Source organism: Schistocerca piceifrons, unplaced genomic scaffold (genome assembly GCF_021461385.2).
Source record: "Schistocerca piceifrons isolate TAMUIC-IGC-003096 unplaced genomic scaffold, iqSchPice1.1 HiC_scaffold_424, whole genome shotgun sequence".
Taxonomy (NCBI): domain Eukaryota; kingdom Metazoa; phylum Arthropoda; class Insecta; order Orthoptera; family Acrididae; genus Schistocerca; species Schistocerca piceifrons.
Genome location: NW_025728650.1, coordinates 31,818 through 56,786, shown reverse-complemented (window position 1 = coordinate 56,786; position 24,969 = coordinate 31,818). Strand labels below are relative to the sequence as shown.

Here is a 24,969-nt window from a genome sequence, read left to right as displayed (position 1 = left end):
GCTACCTTTCCGATGTCACAAACATGTTTCCACAATGATTTAAAACTGTTGTAATAAACATAAGATACGATAATAAGGAACTCAGTTTGAAGAAGAGAGTGCCAAGGAAGGTTTCCAAAGTGTCTCTGTAAGTAACAAAACAGTATGAAAGGACAGAAACGTCCTGAAATACGTCAGGGCTTATTGTTTTGTAGCGGTGCACAACTGCAAATTTGTAAACAGAAATTTATCTTTCGCCGCTAGAAGAGATGGATGCTTTGGCGAAGCGCCTGTGTCTTCTGTCCTAGTTTTCGCACATTTCCCCGGCACAGAGCTGCTCTATTAGCTGCGAACGGCCGCCCACGGCGTCTCGCAGATGTTTCTCGTGCTTGTGCTGTCAAATGGACCGCGACCCGAGCGGCAGTCGAGCAAAGTCGGGACAAGTCGGGACGGAAGGGGGGCCCAGGCGAGAATGCACCGCGCAAATTACGCAAGTATCTGGAAGCGCGGCGCGTGTCAGGCAGGTGAGAAAGCTTCCGTCGGTCCAGCAGGACACTGCCACAGCCCGCGCAGCCACCCGGCGCCCGGCCGCGCGCACGCCCTAAAGATGCGTCGCCCGCGAGTGTCGGAGGCCGCACGCACCAAACGAATGACAGGCGGTGCATCGAGCAGCTGTGTCGCGTGTCTCGCCTACTTGCTGTGCGTCAAATGTGCCACGGAAAGCGGCGATTGCGTGTGTTGGGAGAAGAGGCGAATGCTTCTTGTGTGGCGCGGCTACTGTATAAGGACGCCAACGGCCATACCATGTTGAATACACCGGTTCTCGTCCGATCACCGAAGTTAAGCAACATCGGGCCCGGTTAGTACTTGGATGGGTGACCGCCTGGGAACACCGGGTGCTGTTGGCTCTATCTCATTTTTTCCTTTTTACGTCGCTACACCTGCCACGCCTCTTTTCATACTGACGTTCAGGTGTGACAAAGATGGTTCCACAGGCATTTTAAACTACTGTATTAAACGTAAGATACGAAATTACAGTAATGAACTCAGTTTGAGCAAGAATGCGCGAAGGAGGAGTGCTAGGAACTCCTTGAAAGTAACGAAACACTACGAATCGACACATGTGTTCTTGAAATGACTCAGAGCCTACTGTTTTGTAGCAGTGCTAAATTCCAAAAACTAACAAAATAATTAAATTAAAAAAAAAAAAACACAACTGTTCTGGACCGATCACCGAAGATAAGCAACGACGTTAGTACTCAGATCGGTGACAGCCTGGGAGTTCTGGCTGACTTCATTTTTTGCTTTTTTGTCGCTGCCCCTGCGAGCCCTCTTTTCATGCTACCTTTCCGATGTCACAAACATGTTTCCACAATGATTTAAAACTGTTGTAATAAACATAAGATACGATAATAAGGAACTCAGTTTGAAGAAGAGAGTGCCAAGGAAGGTTTCCAAAGTGTCTCTGTAAGTAACAAAACAGTATGAAAGGACAGAAACGTCCTGAAATACGTCAGGGCTTATTGTTTTGTAGCGGTGCACAACTGCAAATTTGTAAACAGAAATTTATCTTTCGCCGCTAGAAGAGATGGATGCTTTGGCGAAGCGCCTGTGTCTTCTGTCCTAGTTTTCGCACATTTCCCCGGCACAGAGCTGCTCTATTAGCTGCGAACGGCCGCCCACGGCGTCTCGCAGATGTTTCTCGTGCTTGTGCTGTCAAATGGACCGCGACCCGAGCGGCAGTCGAGCAAAGTCGGGACAAGTCGGGACGGAAGGGGGGGCCAGGCGAGAATGCACCGCGCAAATTACGCAAGTATCTGGAAGCGCGGCGCGTGTCAGGCAGGTGAGAAAGCTTCCGTCGGTCCAGCAGGACACTGCCACAGCCCGCGCAGCCACCCGGCGCCCGGCCGCGCGCACGCCCTAAAGATGCGTCGCCCGCGAGTGTCGGAGGCCGCACGCACCAAACGAATGACAGGCGGTGCATCGAGCAGCTGTGTCGCGTGTCTCGCCTACTTGCTGTGCGTCAAATGTGCCACGGAAAGCGGCGATTGCGTGTGTTGGGAGAAGAGGCGAATGCTTCTTGTGTGGCGCGGCTACAATATAAGGACGCCAACGGCCATACCATGTTGAATACACCGGTTCTCGTCCGATCACCGAAGTTAAGCAACATCGGGCCCGGTTAGTACTTGGATGGGTGACCGCCTGGGAACACCGGGTGCTGTTGGCTCTATCTCATTTTTTCCTTTTTACGTCGCTACACCTGCCACGCCTCTTTTCATACTGACGTTCAGGTGTGACAAAGATGGTTCCACAGGCATTTTAAACTACTGTATTAAACGTAAGATACGAAATTACAGTAATGAACTCAGTTTGAGCAAGAATGCGCGAAGGAGGAGTGCTAGGAACTCCTTGAAAGTAACGAAACACTACGAATCGACACATGTGTTCTTGAAATGACTCAGAGCCTACTGTTTTGTAGCAGTGCTAAATTCCAAAAACTAACAAAATAATTAAATTAAAAAAAAAAAACACAACTGTTCTGGACCGATCACCGAAGATAAGCAACGACGTTAGTACTCAGATCGGTGACAGCCTGGGAGTTCTGGCTGACTTCATTTTTTGCTTTTTTGTCGCTGCCCCTGCGAGCCCTCTTTTCATGCTACCTTTCCGATGTCACAAACATGTTTCCACAATGATTTAAAACTGTTGTAATAAACATAAGATACGATAATAAGGAACTCAGTTTGAAGAAGAGAGTGCCAAGGAAGGTTTCCAAAGTGTCTCTGTAAGTAACAAAACAGTATGAAAGGACAGAAACGTCCTGAAATACGTCAGGGCTTATTGTTTTGTAGCGGTGCACAACTGCAAATTTGTAAACAGAAATTTATCTTTCGCCGCTAGAAGAGATGGATGCTTTGGCGAAGCGCCTGTGTCTTCTGTCCTAGTTTTCGCACATTTCCCCGGCACAGAGCTGCTCTATTAGCTGCGAACGGCCGCCCACGGCGTCTCGCAGATGTTTCTCGTGCTTGTGCTGTCAAATGGACCGCGACCCGAGCGGCAGTCGAGCAAAGTCGGGACAAGTCGGGACGGAAGGGGGGCCCAGGCGAGAATGCACCGCGCAAATTACGCAAGTATCTGGAAGCGCGGCGCGTGTCAGGCAGGTGAGAAAGCTTCCGTCGGTCCAGCAGGACACTGCCACAGCCCGCGCAGCCACCCGGCGCCCGGCCGCGCGCACGCCCTAAAGATGCGTCGCCCGCGAGTGTCGGAGGCCGCACGCACCAAACGAATGACAGGCGGTGCATCGAGCAGCTGTGTCGCGTGTCTCGCCTACTTGCTGTGCGTCAAATGTGCCACGGAAAGCGGCGATTGCGTGTGTTGGGAGAAGAGGCGAATGCTTCTTGTGTGGCGCGGCTACAGTATAAGGACGCCAACGGCCATACCATGTTGAATACACCGGTTCTCGTCCGATCACCGAAGTTAAGCAACATCGGGCCCGGTTAGTACTTGGATGGGTGACCGCCTGGGAACACCGGGTGCTGTTGGCTCTATCTCATTTTTTCCTTTTTACGTCGCTACACCTGCCACGCCTCTTTTCATACTGACGTTCAGGTGTGACAAAGATGGTTCCACAGGCATTTTAAACTACTGTATTAAACGTAAGATACGAAATTACAGTAATGAACTCAGTTTGAGCAAGAATGCGCGAAGGAGGAGTGCTAGGAACTCCTTGAAAGTAACGAAACACTACGAATCGACACATGTGTTCTTGAAATGACTCAGAGCCTACTGTTTTGTAGCAGTGCTAAATTCCAAAAACTAACAAAATAATTAAATTAAAAAAAAAAAAACACAACTGTTCTGGACCGATCACCGAAGATAAGCAACGACGTTAGTACTCAGATCGGTGACAGCCTGGGAGTTCTGGCTGACTTCATTTTTTGCTTTTTTGTCGCTGCCCCTGCGAGCCCTCTTTTCATGCTACCTTTCCGATGTCACAAACATGTTTCCACAATGATTTAAAACTGTTGTAATAAACATAAGATACGATAATAAGGAACTCAGTTTGAAGAAGAGAGTGCCAAGGAAGGTTTCCAAAGTGTCTCTGTAAGTAACAAAACAGTATGAAAGGACAGAAACGTCCTGAAATACGTCAGGGCTTATTGTTTTGTAGCGGTGCACAACTGCAAATTTGTAAACAGAAATTTATCTTTCGCCGCTAGAAGAGATGGATGCTTTGGCGAAGCGCCTGTGTCTTCTGTCCTAGTTTTCGCACATTTCCCCGGCACAGAGCTGCTCTATTAGCTGCGAACGGCCGCCCACGGCGTCTCGCAGATGTTTCTCGTGCTTGTGCTGTCAAATGGACCGCGACCCGAGCGGCAGTCGAGCAAAGTCGGGACAAGTCGGGACGGAAGGGGGGGCCAGGCGAGAATGCACCGCGCAAATTACGCAAGTATCTGGAAGCGCGGCACGTGTCAGGCAGGTGAGAAAGCTTCCGTCGGTCCAGCAGGACACTGCCACAGCCCGCGCAGCCACCCGGCGCCCGGCCGCGCGCACGCCCTAAAGATGCGTCGCCCGCGAGTGTCGGAGGCCGCACGCACCAAACGAATGACAGGCGGTGCATCGAGCAGCTGTGTCGCGTGTCTCGCCTACTTGCTGTGCGTCAAATGTGCCACGGAAAGCGGCGATTGCGTGTGTTGGGAGAAGAGGCGAATGCTTCTTCTGTGGCGCGGCTACAGTATAAGAACGCCAACGGCCATACCATGTTGAATACACCGGTTCTCGTCCGATCACCGAAGTTAAGCAACATCGGGCCCGGTTAGTACTTGGATGGGTGACCGCCTGGGAACACCGGGTGCTGTTGGCTCTATCTCATTTTTTCCTTTTTACGTCGCTACACCTGCCACGCCTCTTTTCATACTGACGTTCAGGTGTGACAAAGATGGTTCCACAGGCATTTTAAACTACTGTATTAAACGTAAGATACGAAATTACAGTAATGAACTCAGATTGAGCAAGAATGCGCGAAAGAAGAGTGCTAGGAACTCCTTGAAAGTAACGAAACACTACGAATCGACACATGTGTTTGTGAAATGACTCAGAGCCTACTGTTTTGTAGCAGTGCTAAATTCCAAAAACTAACAAAATAAATAAATTAAAAAAAAAAAAAAAAAACACAACTGTTCTGGACCGATCACCGAAGATAAGCAACGACGTTAGTACTCAGATCGGTGACAGCCTGGGAGTTCTGGCTGACTTCATTTTTTGCTTTTTTGTCGCTGCCCCTGCCAGCCCTCTTTTCATGCTACCTTTCCGATGTCACAAACATGTTTCCACAATGATTTAAAACTGTTGTAATAAACATAAGATACGATAATAAGGAACTCAGTTTGAAGAAGAGAGTGCCAAGGAAGGTTTCCAAAGTGTCTCTGTAAGTAACAAAACAGTATGAAAGGACAGAAACGTCCTGAAATACGTCAGGGCTTATTGTTTTGTAGCGGTGCACAACTGCAAATTTGTAAACAGAAATTTATCTTTCGCCGCTAGAAGAGATGGATGCTTTGGCGAAGCGCCTGTGTCTTCTGTCCTAGTTTTCGCACATTTCCCCGGCACAGAGCTGCTCTATTAGCTGCGAACGGCCGCCCACGGCGTCTCGCAGATGTTTCTCGTGCTTGTGCTGTCAAATGGACCGCGACCCGAGCGGCAGTCGAGCAAAGTCGGGACAAGTCGGGACGGAAGGGGGGGCCAGGCGAGAATGCACCGCGCAAATTACGCAAGTATCTGGAAGCGCGGCGCGTGTCAGGCAGGTGAGAAAGCTTCCGTCGGTCCAGCAGGACACTGCCACAGCCCGCGCAGCCACCCGGCGCCCGGCCGCGCGCACGCCCTAAAGATGCGTCGCCCGCGAGTGTCGGAGGCCGCACGCACCAAACGAATGACAGGCGGTGCATCGAGCAGCTGTGTCGCGTGTCTCGCCTACTTGCTGTGCGTCAAATGTGCCACGGAAAGCGGCGATTGCGTGTGTTGGGAGAAGAGGCGAATGCTTCTTGTGTGGCGCGGCTACAGTATAAGGACGCCAACGGCCATACCATGTTGAATACACCGGTTCTCGTCCGATCACCGAAGTTAAGCAACATCGGGCCCGGTTAGTACTTGGATGGGTGACCGCCTGGGAACACCGGGTGCTGTTGGCTCTATCTCATTTTTTCCTTTTTACGTCGCTACACCTGCCACGCCTCTTTTCATACTGACGTTCAGGTGTGACAAAGATGGTTCCACAGGCATTTTAAACTACTGTATTAAACGTAAGATACGAAATTACAGTAATGAACTCAGTTTGAGCAAGAATGCGCGAAGGAGGAGTGCTAGGAACTCCTTGAAAGTAACGAAACACTACGAATCGACACATGTGTTCTTGAAATGACTCAGAGCCTACTGTTTTGTAGCAGTGCTAAATTCCAAAAACTAACAAAATAATTAAATTAAAAAAAAAAAAACACAACTGTTCTGGACCGATCACCGAAGATAAGCAACGACGTTAGTACTCAGATCGGTGACAGCCTGGGAGTTCTGGCTGACTTCATTTTTTGCTTTTTTGTCGCTGCCCCTGCGAGCCCTCTTTTCATGCTACCTTTCCGATGTCACAAACATGTTTCCACAATGATTTAAAACTGTTGTAATAAACATAAGATACGATAATAAGGAACTCAGTTTGAAGAAGAGAGTGCCAAGGAAGGTTTCCAAAGTGTCTCTGTAAGTAACAAAACAGTATGAAAGGACAGAAACGTCCTGAAATACGTCAGGGCTTATTGTTTTGTAGCGGTGCACAACTGCAAATTTGTAAACAGAAATTTATCTTTCGCCGCTAGAAGAGATGGATGCTTTGGCGAAGCGCCTGTGTCTTCTGTCCTAGTTTTCGCACATTTCCCCGGCACAGAGCTGCTCTATTAGCTGCGAACGGCCGCCCACGGCGTCTCGCAGATGTTTCTCGTGCTTGTGCTGTCAAATGGACCGCGACCCGAGCGGCAGTCGAGCAAAGTCGGGACAAGTCGGGACGGAAGGGGGGCCCAGGCGAGAATGCACCGCGCAAATTACGCAAGTATCTGGAAGCGCGGCGCGTGTCAGGCAGGTGAGAAAGCTTCCGTCGGTCCAGCAGGACACTGCCACAGCCCGCGCAGCCACCCGGCGCCCGGCCGCGCGCACGCCCTAAAGATGCGTCGCCCGCGAGTGTCGGAGGCCGCACGCACCAAACGAATGACAGGCGGTGCATCGAGCAGCTGTGTCGCGTGTCTCGCCTACTTGCTGTGCGTCAAATGTGCCACGGAAAGCGGCGATTGCGTGTGTTGGGAGAAGAGGCGAATGCTTCTTGTGTGGCGCGGCTACAGTATAAGGACGCCAACGGCCATACCATGTTGAATACACCGGTTCTCGTCCGATCACCGAAGTTAAGCAACATCGGGCCCGGTTAGTACTTGGATGGGTGACCGCCTGGGAACACCGGGTGCTGTTGGCTCTATCTCATTTTTTCCTTTTTACGTCGCTACACCTGCCACGCCTCTTTTCATACTGACGTTCAGGTGTGACAAAGATGGTTCCACAGGCATTTTAAACTACTGTATTAAACGTAAGATACGAAATTACAGTAATGAACTCAGTTTGAGCAAGAATGCGCGAAGGAGGAGTGCTAGGAACTCCTTGAAAGTAACGAAACACTACGAATCGACACATGTGTTCTTGAAATGACTCAGAGCCTACTGTTTTGTAGCAGTGCTAAATTCCAAAAACTAACAAAATAATTAAATTAAAAAAAAAAACACAACTGTTCTGGACCGATCACCGAAGATAAGCAACGACGTTAGTACTCAGATCGGTGACAGCCTGGGAGTTCTGGCTGACTTCATTTTTTGCTTTTTTGTCGCTGCCCCTGCGAGCCCTCTTTTCATGCTACCTTTCCGATGTCACAAACATGTTTCCACAATGATTTAAAACTGTTGTAATAAACATAAGATACGATAATAAGGAACTCAGTTTGAAGAAGAGAGTGCCAAGGAAGGTTTCCAAAGTGTCTCTGTAAGTAACAAAACAGTATGAAAGGACAGAAACGTCCTGAAATACGTCAGGGCTTATTGTTTTGTAGCGGTGCACAACTGCAAATTTGTAAACAGAAATTTATCTTTCGCCGCTAGAAGAGATGGATGCTTTGGCGAAGCGCCTGTGTCTTCTGTCCTAGTTTTCGCACATTTCCCCGGCACAGAGCTGCTCTATTAGCTGCGAACGGCCGCCCACGGCGTCTCGCAGATGTTTCTCGTGCTTGTGCTGTCAAATGGACCGCGACCCGAGCGGCAGTCGAGCAAAGTCGGGACAAGTCGGGACGGAAGGGGGGCCCAGGCGAGAATGCACCGCGCAAATTACGCAAGTATCTGGAAGCGCGGCGCGTGTCAGGCAGGTGAGAAAGCTTCCGTCGGTCCAGCAGGACACTGCCACAGCCCGCGCAGCCACCCGGCGCCCGGCCGCGCGCACGCCCTAAAGATGCGTCGCCCGCGAGTGTCGGAGGCCGCACGCACCAAACGAATGACAGGCGGTGCATCGAGCAGCTGTGTCGCGTGTCTCGCCTACTTGCTGTGCGTCAAATGTGCCACGGAAAGCGGCGATTGCGTGTGTTGGGAGAAGAGGCGAATGCTTCTTGTGTGGCGCGGCTACAGTATAAGGACGCCAACGGCCATACCATGTTGAATACACCGGTTCTCGTCCGATCACCGAAGTTAAGCAACATCGGGCCCGGTTAGTACTTGGATGGGTGACCGCCTGGGAACACCGGGTGCTGTTGGCTCTATCTCATTTTTTCCTTTTTACGTCGCTACACCTGCCACGCCTCTTTTCATACTGACGTTCAGGTGTGACAAAGATGGTTCCACAGGCATTTTAAACTACTGTATTAAACGTAAGATACGAAATTACAGTAATGAACTCAGTTTGAGCAAGAATGCGCGAAGGAGGAGTGCTAGGAACTCCTTGAAAGTAACGAAACACTACGAATCGACACATGTGTTCTTGAAATGACTCAGAGCCTACTGTTTTGTAGCAGTGCTAAATTCCAAAAACTAACAAAATAATTAAATTAAAAAAAAAAAAACACAACTGTTCTGGACCGATCACCGAAGATAAGCAACGACGTTAGTACTCAGATCGGTGACAGCCTGGGAGTTCTGGCTGACTTCATTTTTTGCTTTTTTGTCGCTGCCCCTGCGAGCCCTCTTTTCATGCTACCTTTCCGATGTCACAAACATGTTTCCACAATGATTTAAAACTGTTGTAATAAACATAAGATACGATAATAAGGAACTCAGTTTGAAGAAGAGAGTGCCAAGGAAGGTTTCCAAAGTGTCTCTGTAAGTAACAAAACAGTATGAAAGGACAGAAACGTCCTGAAATACGTCAGGGCTTATTGTTTTGTAGCGGTGCACAACTGCAAATTTGTAAACAGAAATTTATCTTTCGCCGCTAGAAGAGATGGATGCTTTGGCGAAGCGCCTGTGTCTTCTGTCCTAGTTTTCGCACATTTCCCCGGCACAGAGCTGCTCTATTAGCTGCGAACGGCCGCCCACGGCGTCTCGCAGATGTTTCTCGTGCTTGTGCTGTCAAATGGACCGCGACCCGAGCGGCAGTCGAGCAAAGTCGGGACAAGTCGGGACGGAAGGGGGGGCCAGGCGAGAATGCACCGCGCAAATTACGCAAGTATCTGGAAGCGCGGCGCGTGTCAGGCAGGTGAGAAAGCTTCCGTCGGTCCAGCAGGACACTGCCACAGCCCGCGCAGCCACCCGGCGCCCGGCCGCGCGCACGCCCTAAAGATGCGTCGCCCGCGAGTGTCGGAGGCCGCACGCACCAAACGAATGACAGGCGGTGCATCGAGCAGCTGTGTCGCGTGTCTCGCCTACTTGCTGTGCGTCAAATGTGCCACGGAAAGCGGCGATTGCGTGTGTTGGGAGAAGAGGCGAATGCTTCTTGTGTGGCGCGGCTACAGTATAAGGACGCCAACGGCCATACCATGTTGAATACACCGGTTCTCGTCCGATCACCGAAGTTAAGCAACATCGGGCCCGGTTAGTACTTGGATGGGTGACCGCCTGGGAACACCGGGTGCTGTTGGCTCTATCTCATTTTTTCCTTTTTACGTCGCTACACCTGCCACGCCTCTTTTCATACTGACGTTCAGGTGTGACAAAGATGGTTCCACAGGCATTTTAAACTACTGTATTAAACGTAAGATACGAAATTACAGTAATGAACTCAGTTTGAGCAAGAATGCGCGAAGGAGGAGTGCTAGGAACTCCTTGAAAGTAACGAAACACTACGAATCGACACATGTGTTCTTGAAATGACTCAGAGCCTACTGTTTTGTAGCAGTGCTAAATTCCAAAAACTAACAAAATAATTAAATTAAAAAAAAAAAACACAACTGTTCTGGACCGATCACCGAAGATAAGCAACGACGTTAGTACTCAGATCGGTGACAGCCTGGGAGTTCTGGCTGACTTCATTTTTTGCTTTTTTGTCGCTGCCCCTGCGAGCCCTCTTTTCATGCTACCTTTCCGATGTCACAAACATGTTTCCACAATGATTTAAAACTGTTGTAATAAACATAAGATACGATAATAAGGAACTCAGTTTGAAGAAGAGAGTGCCAAGGAAGGTTTCCAAAGTGTCTCTGTAAGTAACAAAACAGTATGAAAGGACAGAAACGTCCTGAAATACGTCAGGGCTTATTGTTTTGTAGCGGTGCACAACTGCAAATTTGTAAACAGAAATTTATCTTTCGCCGCTAGAAGAGATGGATGCTTTGGCGAAGCGCCTGTGTCTTCTGTCCTAGTTTTCGCACATTTCCCCGGCACAGAGCTGCTCTATTAGCTGCGAACGGCCGCCCACGGCGTCTCGCAGATGTTTCTCGTGCTTGTGCTGTCAAATGGACCGCGACCCGAGCGGCAGTCGAGCAAAGTCGGGACAAGTCGGGACGGAAGGGGGGGCCAGGCGAGAATGCACCGCGCAAATTACGCAAGTATCTGGAAGCGCGGCGCGTGTCAGGCAGGTGAGAAAGCTTCCGTCGGTCCAGCAGGACACTGCCACAGCCCGCGCAGCCACCCGGCGCCCGGCCGCGCGCACGCCCTAAAGATGCGTCGCCCGCGAGTGTCGGAGGCCGCACGCACCAAACGAATGACAGGCGGTGCATCGAGCAGCTGTGTCGCGTGTCTCGCCTACTTGCTGTGCGTCAAATGTGCCACGGAAAGCGGCGATTGCGTGTGTTGGGAGAAGAGGCGAATGCTTCTTGTGTGGCGCGGCTACAGTATAAGGACGCCAACGGCCATACCATGTTGAATACACCGGTTCTCGTCCGATCACCGAAGTTAAGCAACATCGGGCCCGGTTAGTACTTGGATGGGTGACCGCCTGGGAACACCGGCACGCCATAATCGCGAAAAAACAAACGGACGGAGTGCAGTTCCTCACCGATCTCTGGGAGGAACACAAGCGAGCCAAGCGGAAAAACAACTACAGGCAGACGTTCCAGAACTACCTACAGATAGCGCTGGACGCCGCCTTCAAGAACGCCCTCCGTCCCCACACGCCGCGACCGCCTCCGTCGTCTCTGCCGCCGCCGCCGCCGCCGCCACACCACGCCCGCCCCTAGTCCTCCACGCCTTCGTCGTCGCCGATGCAGACCCTCCAACACCCCCAAAGTGTTGTGTGTTAAAAGTGCGTGCGGTGCAAAATTTGTGCAGTGCAATCACAGTGTCCGCAACGGAAAAAAAGTGTATATATTATTAGATGAGTGCTACGGCTACACACATAGCGCATATCCAGGTAGCGTTCATAAAAATGTGCGAAACATCACCCGCTACGCCGAAGATGACTATGTGAGTAGACTAACAAAAGAAACAACTCTCTGCAATTTCTATCTAACCATGTTAAGCTTACGTAGAATATATTTGTCCACCTATAGAGTTTTTCATTAATTATGTCTCAAATGTGTTCTATATCGCCCTCTCACTAGATTTCTCTCTCTCTCTTTCTCTCTCTCTATCTCTCGCTCTCTATCTCTCTCTCTCTCTCACTATGTCTCTCTGTCTCTCTGTCTCTCTCCCTATCCCGCTCTCGCTCTCTTCCACTCAGCCACAATCTCGTGGACACCTTCGCTATATAAATATATAATGTTCATTCATAAATATTTGTCACTGTCCTTTGCCTCCTAGATGTAAGCATTAGCCAGTAAGACAACTCTAATAATAGTTACATGCCACATAATGGCACCACACTAAAAACTCTACCTAAGTCTAGAACGTAAAAGTATCTGAATTAAACCCATAAAATTAACAAAAATGCAAAATGAACAGGAAAAAAATGAAATATTTTTGCTCCACTGACTTACAAATCAGTGCAACAGTGTAAATCAACCTGCAAATGCACAAATATAACGAAACAGACAATAGCAACAAAGTTACATGTCAGAAAAGAAAAGAAAAAGACTCGATAACTAAAAGAAATTGAAATTGAAAATACCTTGGAATCTCATGACTGTATCTGTTATTTTGTAAATAAAAGTTTATTACGTTTAAAAAAAAAAAAAAGGTGCTGTTGGCTCTATCTCATTTTTTCCTTTTTACGTCGCTACACCTGCCACGCCTCTTTTCATACTGACGTTCAGGTGTGACAAAGATGGTTCCACAGGCATTTTAAACTACTGTATTAAACGTAAGATACGAAATTACAGTAATGAACTCAGTTTGAGCAAGAATGCGCGAAGGAGGAGTGCTAGGAACTCCTTGAAAGTAACGAAACACTACGAATCGACACATGTGTTCTTGAAATGACTCAGAGCCTACTGTTTTGTAGCAGTGCTAAATTCCAAAAACTAACAAAATAATTAAATTAAAAAAAAAAAACACAACTGTTCTGGACCGATCACCGAAGATAAGCAACGACGTTAGTACTCAGATCGGTGACAGCCTGGGAGTTCTGGCTGACTTCATTTTTTGCTTTTTTGTCGCTGCCCCTGCGAGCCCTCTTTTCATGCTACCTTTCCGATGTCACAAACATGTTTCCACAATGATTTAAAACTGTTGTAATAAACATAAGATACGATAATAAGGAACTCAGTTTGAAGAAGAGAGTGCCAAGGAAGGTTTCCAAAGTGTCTCTGTAAGTAACAAAACAGTATGAAAGGACAGAAACGTCCTGAAATACGTCAGGGCTTATTGTTTTGTAGCGGTGCACAACTGCAAATTTGTAAACAGAAATTTATCTTTCGCCGCTAGAAGAGATGGATGCTTTGGCGAAGCGCCTGTGTCTTCTGTCCTAGTTTTCGCACATTTCCCCGGCACAGAGCTGCTCTATTAGCTGCGAACGGCCGCCCACGGCGTCTCGCAGATGTTTCTCGTGCTTGTGCCGTCAAATGGACCGCGACCCGAGCGGCAGCGAGCGGCAGTCGAGCAAAGTCGGGACGGAAGGGGGGGCCAGGCGAGAATGCACCGCGCAAATTACGCAAGTATCTGGAAGCGCGGCGCGTGTCAGGCAGGTGAGAAAGCTTCCGTCGGTCCAGCAGGACACTGCCACAGCCCGCGCAGCCACCCGGCGCCCGGCCGCGCGCACGCCCTAAAGATGCGTCGCCCGCGAGTGTCGGAGGCCGCACGCACCAAACGAATGACAGGCGGTGCATCGAGCAGCTGTGTCGCGTGTCTCGCCTACTTGCTGTGCGTCAAATGTGCCACGGAAAGCGGCGATTGCGTGTGTTGGGAGAAGAGGCGAATGCTTCTTGTGTGGCGCGGCTACAGTATAAGGACGCCAACGGCCATACCATGTTGAATACACCGGTTCTCGTCCGATCACCGAAGTTAAGCAACATCGGGCCCGGTTAGTACTTGGATGGGTGACCGCCTGGGAACACGGACAATAGAAATGGCTAGGCTGGCAAAAAACTCATACCAGATAATCACTTGCAACGTAAATAAAATGACTACAGCAGTAAAGATAGACGCCCTCGCACAGTTCTTAAGACACAGAGCCGCAGACGTAGCGCTTTTGCAAGAAGTGGCATCGACGGCGATAGAACGGATACCGGGGTTCGACATCTACACAAACATAGACCCAGAATCGAGGTGCGGCACCGCGATAATGGTCAGACATGGAATAGAAACTGACGAACCCAAGATGTTATCAAACGGCCGAGGAATTGCGATCCAAATAGAGGGCACGTTAGTTGTGAACGTATATGCACCGTCAGGCACAAACAACAAGAGAGCCAGGAGCAACTTCTTTAATGAAGAAATATGTGAACTTATCCTACACAACAACAACAATATCATAATTGGTGGTGACTTCAATTGTGTGACCGCTCAAGAGGATCAGATCCCAGTGGCAAACGTGTGCGCCGAATTACAAGAACTTGTTAAACGTTTAAAACTGGAGGATTCGTGGAGAGTGAAAAATCCCGCACTCACAGAGTTCACATACTTCTACAGAAACGGAAGAAGCAGACTTGATAGAATTTACGTAAGCAGAGATTTGGCAGACAAAATATCGCGAGTGGAGGTCTGTCCAGTCATGTTTTCCGACCACTCCTGCTACGAGTGCAGCATCCGTTTGGAAACAGAGAAGACGGCAGCGGGAAGAAGCTCCTGGAAGCTAAACACCGACCACCTGCAAGACGTCGCTCTGAGAAAGGAGATAGCAGCCACGTGGCAGGAATGCTTGGCGAAGAGAGCAGAGCACAGCACCACAATAGACTGGTGGATTACGCGCACTAAACCAGCGCTGAGAAGACTGCTAATTCGGTTCTGCGCCGAAAAAGCGTTCTGGAGGAGGAACACTGCCGACTTTTATCAACAGTGCCTGAAAGATGCCCTAAATGCGCCGTTAGAAGACCAATCTTTCTTGCCTAGGGTGAGGAGGATCAAAGCAAAAATGCTACTGATCAAAAGACAGCAAATGAGGGGAGTAATCACAAGAAGTAAAACGTACGGCGAAGTGGAGGACGAGCCCGCTACCCTGCACCACATCAACAGGGAGAGGGAAAGGGCGGCGAGCAAGACCATTAAGGAACTGTGCGACGGCGAAGGGCGATCACTTAAAACAAAACTAGAAATTAAAAGACACATAGAGACGTACTTCGAACAACTCTTCCAAAAAGAAGAAATAGAACAACGAGCAGTAACAAAAATCCTGCAAAACACAACACGGATGCTAACGGAGGCAGACAGAACAAAACTGACGGAGACCTTCGACGAAGATGAAGTCAGAGCAGTCCTCAAGAGCAGTGCCAAAGGAAGATCACCGGGCACCGACGGCATCCCGACCGAGTTTTACATCGAGTACTGGGACATAATCGGAGGGAAAGTGACGGAGATGGTAAATGAGATCTTAGGCGGAGCAGAGATGCCAGCCAAGCTCACGGATGGGACCATCATACTCATACCGAAACAGAAAAAAGCCCGAAGAATAGAAGACTACCGTCCCGTCACGCTCCTGAATGCCGATTATAAATTAATAGCCAAATGCCTCGCAAGCAACTTGAAGACTGCAATGACCAAAACAATAAGTCCGTGGCAGACGTGTGCAGTGCCAGGTAGAAGTATATTTAACGCTACCTCCACCTATAGAGACGTGATAGCACATGCAGCTACCAACAGGAATACAGCAGCAATAATATCCGTAGACTTCAACAAGGCTTTCGATAGGATCGATCACAGCTACTTAATGAAGACGTTAAGAAGACTAGGATTCGGACCAAAATTCAACAGCATCGTCGAAAAACTACTAAAGAATGGCAAATCCAGAATAGCCATAAACGGCTGGACAACAAAATACATAGAGCTTAACAGGTCAGTGAGGCAAGGCTGCCCCCTGTCAATGGCCCTTTTTGCAGTAGCACTAGACCCGCTATTGAAGAAGATCGCAAATAGCATAGCAGGCTACACGGTGGAAGACAAAACAGTGGCTTGCGTAGCCTACGCAGATGACATGGGAATCTTCATCCAACAACGTGAAGAAATAAAAACGGTGGAAGAAATACTGCACACTTTTGAAGAAGCGTCAGGTGCAAAAATAAACAAAAAGAAAACAGTGCTACTGCCAATTGGGAATAAGCAGATAAATGCAGCGAGTCAGTGGTATGAAGTAGTCGAGAACCACAAGGTACTCGGCATCTTCATGCAGCCTTGTCCACAAAAAATGACAACATACAACTGGAGGAACGCACTACATGTAATACGAGGCCTCACGAGAGTGCATTCAAACAGGCAACTAACCCTGCATCAAAGAATAGACCTCATAAACACAACGATCCTATCGAAAGCCTACTACCTGGCACAGATCCTGACCCTACCCAAAGAAATAGCTAGGGCAATCACGGGAGCCGTATACTACCTCCTATGGCGAAGAGAAATCTTCAAAGTGGCGCAGGAAACATGCTCGCTACCGATAGAGGAAGGAGGACTCGGTCTTGTGGAAGTAAGGACGAAATGTGCGGCGCTTCTACTAAAAAGGACGCTGGAAATCAAGGAGAAGAACCCAGAAAGCATCACAGCAGCACTGATAAGAAGAATGAAACCTGGATCTGAAGAACCGCCAATAAACACGAGCCACATCCCGTATAAGATTTGCCACGTAAGACAATACTACATAGACAAGAGCTATGCATTGACAACCGTGGCAAATCCCAGTCACAGGACAGCGAGGAAAATATACAGGGCGCTGAGGGGAAGGCCTGCCAGAAACAAAATAGAAAACAAGTTCCCCAATCACAACTGGCCACAGATATGGGAAAACATCACGGAAACCACGCTACCAAAGCACGTGAAGGCGAGCTGGTACCGAATAGTAAACAGGACGGTACCAACAAACGAAAAATTAGCCCGGATCAAACTGAGAGATTCAGATAAATGTGAAGCATGCAACTGTGTCGACACACTAGAGCACCGCTTCACATGTAAAAACGGGGTCAGCATATGGGAAACGTGCCAGAGAATGGTGGCAAAAATAAATAGAACGGACCAGCGAGCTATAACACCTACAGTTATCACTGCGCCTGACATCAAACCATTTCCCAGGCCGAAAAGGCTGGCAACCCTATGGATCCTCGGCATGACAGGCCACGCCATCGTGACGAAGCGGCAGACGGACCACGTCGACTTCCTGATGGACCTCTGGGAGGAACATAAGGAAGCGCAGCAGCACAGGCGGTACGACGAGAACTTCCAGAACTTCCTCCGGATACCCCTGCAGGCAGCCATCGACGACGTCTTCCCCGGCGGCACGTGAACACCAGCGAGCCCCCCCACAGCACCACAGCAACCTCCACAGTGCAGTGCAGTGAGAAAAGTGAAATAGTATAAATCCAAAAAGAAAGTGAAAGTAGAAGTGCGCCAAAGTGTTTTAAGAAATGCAGCAAAAAGAAAAAGAAAGTGTTTTTATCTGTGTGAACACCCTAGGGTGTAGTGTTTCAGTGCTACAACCTCCAAATCACCACCGGAATAACAGGTACATATAAAAGTGTTCTTTTCCCTTCCTAAGTGCCACAAAGTCATAAGATGTACTAATAAACCTTTGCACTCATCTCTACTTTCACCTTCGACCTTCAACTGTCAGATCTGTCCTTCCATGTAAATAATATGTGATGCATGCTTAAAAGCCGAACTAAAACCGGACCTCCTCTGTTTCTATCATCCTTTCATGCCTTAAATGCAATATGTAATTTAAATGTATGTAACTTAATGTAATCACTATCTAAATAACTATGCTCATCTTTGTTTTGTTTGTATGCACATTGCAAGTGAATAACTCTGTGACATCAGAGAAATGCCAATCATGTCATTATAGGCCACAACAAACTTGGACATAACCATATTGCAATGAAAATGGACTACGCTCAGTAACGAATATAGGAAAAAGTTATCGAAGTGATTAAAAACGAAAAGATAGAAAGGAAAATTAGAAAATGGACAGCATGTCTTACAAAATATATAAGAGTAACAAATACCATAAATAGATGAACAAAATTAATATGAAAACGTGTAATACACAACCATAGAGATAATTTTATTTGTTGTTTCTTATTTTTTTTCTGAAATAAATATTTTGGTTACCAAAAAAAAAAAAAAAAGGTGCTGTTGGCTCTATCTCATTTTTTCCTTTTTACGTCGCTACACCTGCCACGCCTCTTTTCATACTGACGTTCAGGTGTGACAAAGATGGTTCCACAGGCATTTTAAACTACTGTATTAAACGTAAGATACGAAATTACAGTAATGAACTCAGTTTGAGCAAGAATGCGCGAAGGAGGAGTGCTAGGAACTCCTTGAAAGTAACGAAACACTACGAATCGACACATGTGTTCTTGAAATGACTCAGAGCCTACTGTTTTGTAGCAGTGCTAAATTCCAAAAACTAACAAAATAATTAAATTAAAAAAAAAAAACACAACTGTTCTGGACCGATCACCGAAGATAAGCAACGACGTTAGTACTCAGATCGGTGACAGCCTGGGAGTTCTGGCTGACTTCATTTTTTGCTTTTTTGTCGCTGCCCCTGCGAGCCCTCTTTTCATGCTACCTTTCCGATGTCACAAACATGTTTCCACAATGATTTAAAACTGTTGTAATAAACATAAGATACGATAATAAGGAACTCAGTTTGAAGAAGAGAGTGCCAAGGAAGGTTTCCAAAGTGTCTCTGTAAGTAACAAAACAGTATGAAAGGACAGAAACGTCCTGAAATACGTCAGGGCTTATTGTTTTGTAGCGGTGCACAACTGCAAATTTGTAAACAGAAATTTATCTTTCGCCGCTAGAAGAGATGGATGCTTTGGCGAAGCGCCTGTGTCTTCTGTCCTAGTTTTCGCACATTTCCCCGGCACAGAGCTGCTCTATTAGCTGCGAACGGCCGCCCACGGCGTCTCGCAGATGTTTCTCGTGCTTGTGCTGTCAAATGGACCGCGACCCGAGCGGCAGCGAGCGGCAGTCGAGCAAAGTCGGGACGGAAGGGGGGGCCAGGCGAGAATGCACCGCGCAAATTACGCAAGTATCTGGAAGCGCGGCGCGTGTCAGGCAGGTGAGAAAGCTTCCGTCGGTCCAGCAGGACACTGCCACAGCCCGCGCAGCCACCCGGCGCCCGGCCGCGCGCACGCCCTAAAGATGCGTCGCCCGCGAGTGTCGGAGGCCGCACGCACCAAACGAATGACAGGCGGTGCATCGAGCAGCTGATGACAGGCGGTGCATCGAGCAGCTGTGTCGCGTGTCTCGCCTACTTGCTGTGCGTCAAATGTGCCACGGAAAGCGGCGATTGCGTGTGTTGGGAGAAGAGGCGAATGCTTCTTGTGTGGCGCGGCTACAGTATAAGGACGCCAACGGCCATACCATGTTGAATACACCGGTTCTCGTCCGATCACCGAAGTTAAGCAACATCGGGCCCGGTTAGTACTTGGATGGGTGACCGCCTGGGAACACCGGCACGCCATAATCGCGAAAAAACAAACGGACGGAGTGCAGTTCCTCACCGATCTCTGGGAGGAACACAAGCGAGCCAAGCGGAAAAACAACTACAGGCAGACGTTCCAGAACTACCTACAGATAGCGCTGGACGCCGCCTTCAAGAACGCCCTCCGTCCCCACACGCCGCGACCGCCTCCGTCGTCTCTGCCGCCGCCGCCGCCGCCGCCACACCACGCCCGCCCCTAGTCCTCCACGCCTTCGTCGTCGCCGATGCAGACCCTCCAACACCCCCAAAGTGTTGTGTGTTAAAAGTGCGTGCGGTGCAAAATTTGTGCAGTGCAATCACAGTGTCCGCAACGGAAAAAAAGTGTATATATTATTAGATGAGTGCTACGGCTACACACATAGCGCATATCCAGGTAGCGTTCATAAAAATGTGCGAAACATCACCCGCTACGCCGAAGATGACTATGTGAGTAGACTAACAAAAGAAACAACTCTCTGCAATTTCTATCTAACCATGTTAAGCTTACGTAGAATATATTTGTCCACCTATAGAGTTTTTCATTAATTATGTCTCAAATGTGTTCTATATCGCCCTCTCACTAGATTTCTCTCTCTCTCTTTCTCTCTCTCTATCTCTCGCTCTCTATCTCTCTCTCTCTCTCACTATGTCTCTCTGTCTCTCTGTCTCTCTCCCTATCCCGCTCTCGCTCTCTTCCACTCAGCCACAATCTCGTGGACACCTTCGCTATATAAATATATAATGTTCATTCATAAATATTTGTCACTGTCCTTTGCCTCCTAGATGTAAGCATTAGCCAGTAAGACAACTCTAATAATAGTTACATGCCACATAATGGCACCACACTAAAAACTCTACCTAAGTCTAGAACGTAAAAGTATCTGAATTAAACCCATAAAATTAACAAAAATGCAAAATGAACAGGAAAAAAATGAAATATTTTTGCTCCACTGACTTACAAATCAGTGCAACAGTGTAAATCAACCTGCAAATGCACAAATATAACGAAACAGACAATAGCAACAAAGTTACATGTCAGAAAAGAAAAGAAAAAGACTCGATAACTAAAAGAAATTGAAATTGAAAATACCTTGGAATCTCATGACTGTATCTGTTATTTTGTAAATAAAAGTTTATTACGTTTAAAAAAAAAAAAAAGGTGCTGTTGGCTCTATCTCATTTTTTCCTTTTTACGTCGCTACACCTGCCACGCCTCTTTTCATACTGACGTTCAGGTGTGACAAAGATGGTTCCACAGGCATTTTAAACTACTGTATTAAACGTAAGATACGAAATTACAGTAATGAACTCAGTTTGAGCAAGAATGCGCGAAGGAGGAGTGCTAGGAACTCCTTGAAAGTAACGAAACACTACGAATCGACACATGTGTTCTTGAAATGACTCAGAGCCTACTGTTTTGTAGCAGTGCTAAATTCCAAAAACTAACAAAATAATTAAATTAAAAAAAAAAAACACAACTGTTCTGGACCGATCACCGAAGATAAGCAACGACGTTAGTACTCAGATCGGTGACAGCCTGGGAGTTCTGGCTGACTTCATTTTTTGCTTTTTTGTCGCTGCCCCTGCGAGCCCTCTTTTCATGCTACCTTTCCGATGTCACAAACATGTTTCCACAATGATTTAAAACTGTTGTAATAAACATAAGATACGATAATAAGGAACTCAGTTTGAAGAAGAGAGTGCCAAGGAAGGTTTCCAAAGTGTCTCTGTAAGTAACAAAACAGTATGAAAGGACAGAAACGTCCTGAAATACGTCAGGGCTTATTGTTTTGTAGCGGTGCACAACTGCAAATTTGTAAACAGAAATTTATCTTTCGCCGCTAGAAGAGATGGATGCTTTGGCGAAGCGCCTGTGTCTTCTGTCCTAGTTTTCGCACATTTCCCCGGCACAGAGCTGCTCTATTAGCTGCGAACGGCCGCCCACGGCGTCTCGCAGATGTTTCTCGTGCTTGTGCTGTCAAATGGACCGCGACCCGAGCGGCAGTCGAGCAAAGTCGGGACAAGTCGGGACGGAAGGGGGGGCCAGGCGAGAATGCACCGCGCAAATTACGCAAGTATCTGGAAGCGCGGCGCGTGTCAGGCAGGTGAGAAAGCTTCCGTCGGTCCAGCAGGACACTGCCACAGCCCGCGCAGCCACCCGGCGCCCGGCCGCGCGCACGCCCTAAAGATGCGTCGCCCGCGAGTGTCGGAGGCCGCACGCACCAAACGAATGACAGGCGGTGCATCGAGCAGCTGTGTCGCGTGTCTCGCCTACTTGCTGTGCGTCAAATGTGCCACGGAAAGCGGCGATTGCGTGTGTTGGGAGAAGAGGCGAATGCTTCTTGTGTGGCGCGGCTACAGTATAAGGACGCCAACGGCCATACCATGTTGAATACACCGGTTCTCGTCCGATCACCGAAGTTAAGCAACATCGGGCCCGGTTAGTACTTGGATGGGTGACCGCCTGGGAACACGGACAATAGAAATGGCTAGGCTGGCAAAAAACTCATACCAGATAATCACTTGCAACGTAAATAAAATGACTACAGCAGTAAAGATAGACGCCCTCGCACAGTTCTTAAGACACAGAGCCGCAGACGTAGCGCTTTTGCAAGAAGTGGCATCGACGGCGATAGAACGGATACCGGGGTTCGACATCTACACAAACATAGACCCAGAATCGAGGTGCGGCACCGCGATAATGGTCAGACATGGAATAGAAACTGACGAACCCAAGATGTTATCAAACGGCCGAGGAATTGCGATCCAAATAGAGGGCACGTTAGTTGTGAACGTATATGCACCGTCAGGCACAAACAACAAGAGAGCCAGGAGCAACTTCTTTAATGAAGAAATATGTGAACTTATCCTACACAACAACAACAATATCATAATTGGTGGTGACTTCAATTGTGTGACCGCTCAAGAGGATCAGATCCCAGTGGCAAACGTGTGCGCCGAATTACAAGAACTTGTTAAACGTTTAAAACTGGAGGATTCGTGGAGAGTGAAAAATCCCGCACTCACAGAGTTCACATACTTCTACAGAAACGGAAGAAGCAGACTTGATAGAATTTACGTAAGCAGAGATTTGGCAGACAAAATATCGCGAGTGGAGGTCTGTCCAGTCATGTTTTCCGACCACTCCTGCTACGAGTGCAGCATCCGTTTGGAAACAGAGAAGACGGCAGCGGGAAGAAGCTCCTGGAAGCTAAACACCGACCACCTGCAAGACGTCGCTCTGAGAAAGGAGATAGCAGCCACGTGGCAGGAATGCTTGGCGAAGAGAGCAGAGCACAGCACCACAATAGACTGGTGGATTACGCGCACTAAACCAGCGCTGAGAAGACTGCTAATTCGGTTCTGCGCCGAAAAAGCGTTCTGGAGGAGGAACACTGCCGACTTTTATCAACAGTGCCTGAAAGATGCCCTAAATGCGCCGTTAGAAGACCAATCTTTCTTGCCTAGGGTGAGGAGGATCAAAGCAAAAATGCTACTGATCAAAAGACAGCAAATGAGGGGAGTAATCACAAGAAGTAAAACGTACGGCGAAGTGGAGGACGAGCCCGCTACCCTGCACCACATCAACAGGGAGAGGGAAAGGGCGGCGAGCAAGACCATTAAGGAACTGTGCGACGGCGAAGGGCGATCACTTAAAACAAAACTAGAAATTAAAAGACACATAGAGACGTACTTCGAACAACTCTTCCAAAAAGAAGAAATAGAACAACGAGCAGTAACAAAAATCCTGCAAAACACAACACGGATGCTAACGGAGGCAGACAGAACAAAACTGACGGAGACCTTCGACGAAGATGAAGTCAGAGCAGTCCTCAAGAGCAGTGCCAAAGGAAGATCACCGGGCACCGACGGCATCCCGACCGAGTTTTACATCGAGTACTGGGACATAATCGGAGGGAAAGTGACGGAGATGGTAAATGAGATCTTAGGCGGAGCAGAGATACCAGCCAAGCTCACGGATGGGACCATCATACTCATACCGAAACAGAAAAAAGCCCGAAGAATAGAAGACTACCGTCCCGTCACGCTCCTGAATGCCGATTATAAATTAATAGCCAAATGCCTCGCAAGCAACTTGAAGACTGCAATGACCAAAACAATAAGTCCGTGGCAGACGTGTGCAGTGCCAGGTAGAAGTATATTTAACGCTACCTCCACCTATAGAGACGTGATAGCACATGCAGCTACCAACAGGAATACAGCAGCAATAATATCCGTAGACTTCAACAAGGCTTTCGATAGGATCGATCACAGCTACTTAATGAAGACGTTAAGAAGACTAGGATTCGGACCAAAATTCAACAGCATCGTCGAAAAACTACTAAAGAATGGCAAATCCAGAATAGCCATAAACGGCTGGACAACAAAATACATAGAGCTTAACAGGTCAGTGAGGCAAGGCTGCCCCCTGTCAATGGCCCTTTTTGCAGTAGCACTAGACCCGCTATTGAAGAAGATCGCAAATAGCATAGCAGGCTACACGGTGGAAGACAAAACAGTGGCTTGCGTAGCCTACGCAGATGACATGGGAATCTTCATCCAACAACGTGAAGAAATAAAAACGGTGGAAGAAATACTGCACACTTTTGAAGAAGCGTCAGGTGCAAAAATAAACAAAAAGAAAACAGTGCTACTGCCAATTGGGAATAAGCAGATAAATGCAGCGAGTCAGTGGTATGAAGTAGTCGAGAACCACAAGGTACTCGGCATCTTCATGCAGCCTTGTCCACAAAAAATGACAACATACAACTGGAGGAACGCACTACATGTAATACGAGGCCTCACGAGAGTGCATTCAAACAGGCAACTAACCCTGCATCAAAGAATAGACCTCATAAACACAACGATCCTATCGAAAGCCTACTACCTGGCACAGATCCTGACCCTACCCAAAGAAATAGCTAGGGCAATCACGGGAGCCGTATACTACCTCCTATGGCGAAGAGAAATCTTCAAAGTGGCGCAGGAAACATGCTCGCTACCGATAGAGGAAGGAGGACTCGGTCTTGTGGAAGTAAGGACGAAATGTGCGGCGCTTCTACTAAAAAGGACGCTGGAAATCAAGGAGAAGAACCCAGAAAGCATCACAGCAGCACTGATAAGAAGAATGAAACCTGGATCTGAAGAACCGCCAATAAACACGAGCCACATCCCGTATAAGATTTGCCACGTAAGACAATACTACATAGACAAGAGCTATGCATTGACAACCGTGGCAAATCCCAGTCACAGGACAGCGAGGAAAATATACAGGGCGCTGAGGGGAAGGCCTGCCAGAAACAAAATAGAAAACAAGTTCCCCAATCACAACTGGCCACAGATATGGGAAAACATCACGGAAACCACGCTACCAAAGCACGTGAAGGCGAGCTGGTACCGAATAGTAAACAGGACGGTACCAACAAACGAAAAATTAGCCCGGATCAAACTGAGAGATTCAGATAAATGTGAAGCATGCAACTGTGTCGACACACT

The 24,969-nt window shown here is 48.1% G+C and overlaps 8 non-coding genes and 4 pseudogenes across 8 annotated transcripts; all 12 read left to right on the top strand.

The window, feature by feature from the left end:
• The first annotated feature begins 768 nt into the window (after positions 1–768).
• On the top strand, positions 769–887 carry LOC124748964. The gene has a single exon (XR_007011733.1). It is a non-coding gene; the product is annotated as a 5S ribosomal RNA (ribosomal RNA).
• A 1,200-nt stretch (positions 888–2,087) lies between these two features.
• On the top strand, positions 2,088–2,206 carry LOC124748963. The gene has a single exon (XR_007011732.1). It is a non-coding gene; the product is annotated as a 5S ribosomal RNA (ribosomal RNA).
• A 1,199-nt stretch (positions 2,207–3,405) lies between these two features.
• LOC124748962 lies at positions 3,406–3,524 on the top strand. Its single transcript, XR_007011731.1, has one exon. It is a non-coding gene; the product is annotated as a 5S ribosomal RNA (ribosomal RNA).
• A 1,200-nt stretch (positions 3,525–4,724) lies between these two features.
• LOC124749010 lies at positions 4,725–4,843 on the top strand. Its single transcript, XR_007011767.1, has one exon. It is a non-coding gene; the product is annotated as a 5S ribosomal RNA (ribosomal RNA).
• Positions 4,844–6,048: 1,205 nt separating this feature from the next.
• On the top strand, positions 6,049–6,167 carry LOC124748997. The gene has a single exon (XR_007011763.1). It is a non-coding gene; the product is annotated as a 5S ribosomal RNA (ribosomal RNA).
• Positions 6,168–7,367: 1,200 nt separating this feature from the next.
• On the top strand, positions 7,368–7,486 carry LOC124748985. Its single transcript, XR_007011752.1, has one exon. It is a non-coding gene; the product is annotated as a 5S ribosomal RNA (ribosomal RNA).
• A 1,198-nt stretch (positions 7,487–8,684) lies between these two features.
• Positions 8,685–8,803, top strand: LOC124748973. The gene has a single exon (XR_007011741.1). It is a non-coding gene; the product is annotated as a 5S ribosomal RNA (ribosomal RNA).
• Positions 8,804–10,003: 1,200 nt separating this feature from the next.
• On the top strand, positions 10,004–10,122 carry LOC124748956. The gene has a single exon (XR_007011730.1). It is a non-coding gene; the product is annotated as a 5S ribosomal RNA (ribosomal RNA).
• A 1,199-nt stretch (positions 10,123–11,321) lies between these two features.
• Positions 11,322–11,441, top strand: LOC124749016 (annotated as a pseudogene).
• Positions 11,442–13,805: 2,364 nt separating this feature from the next.
• On the top strand, positions 13,806–13,926 carry LOC124748961 (annotated as a pseudogene).
• Positions 13,927–19,359: 5,433 nt separating this feature from the next.
• Positions 19,360–19,479, top strand: LOC124749015 (annotated as a pseudogene).
• Positions 19,480–21,843: 2,364 nt separating this feature from the next.
• LOC124748960 lies at positions 21,844–21,964 on the top strand (annotated as a pseudogene).
• The last annotated feature ends 3,005 nt before the right edge of the window (positions 21,965–24,969 follow it).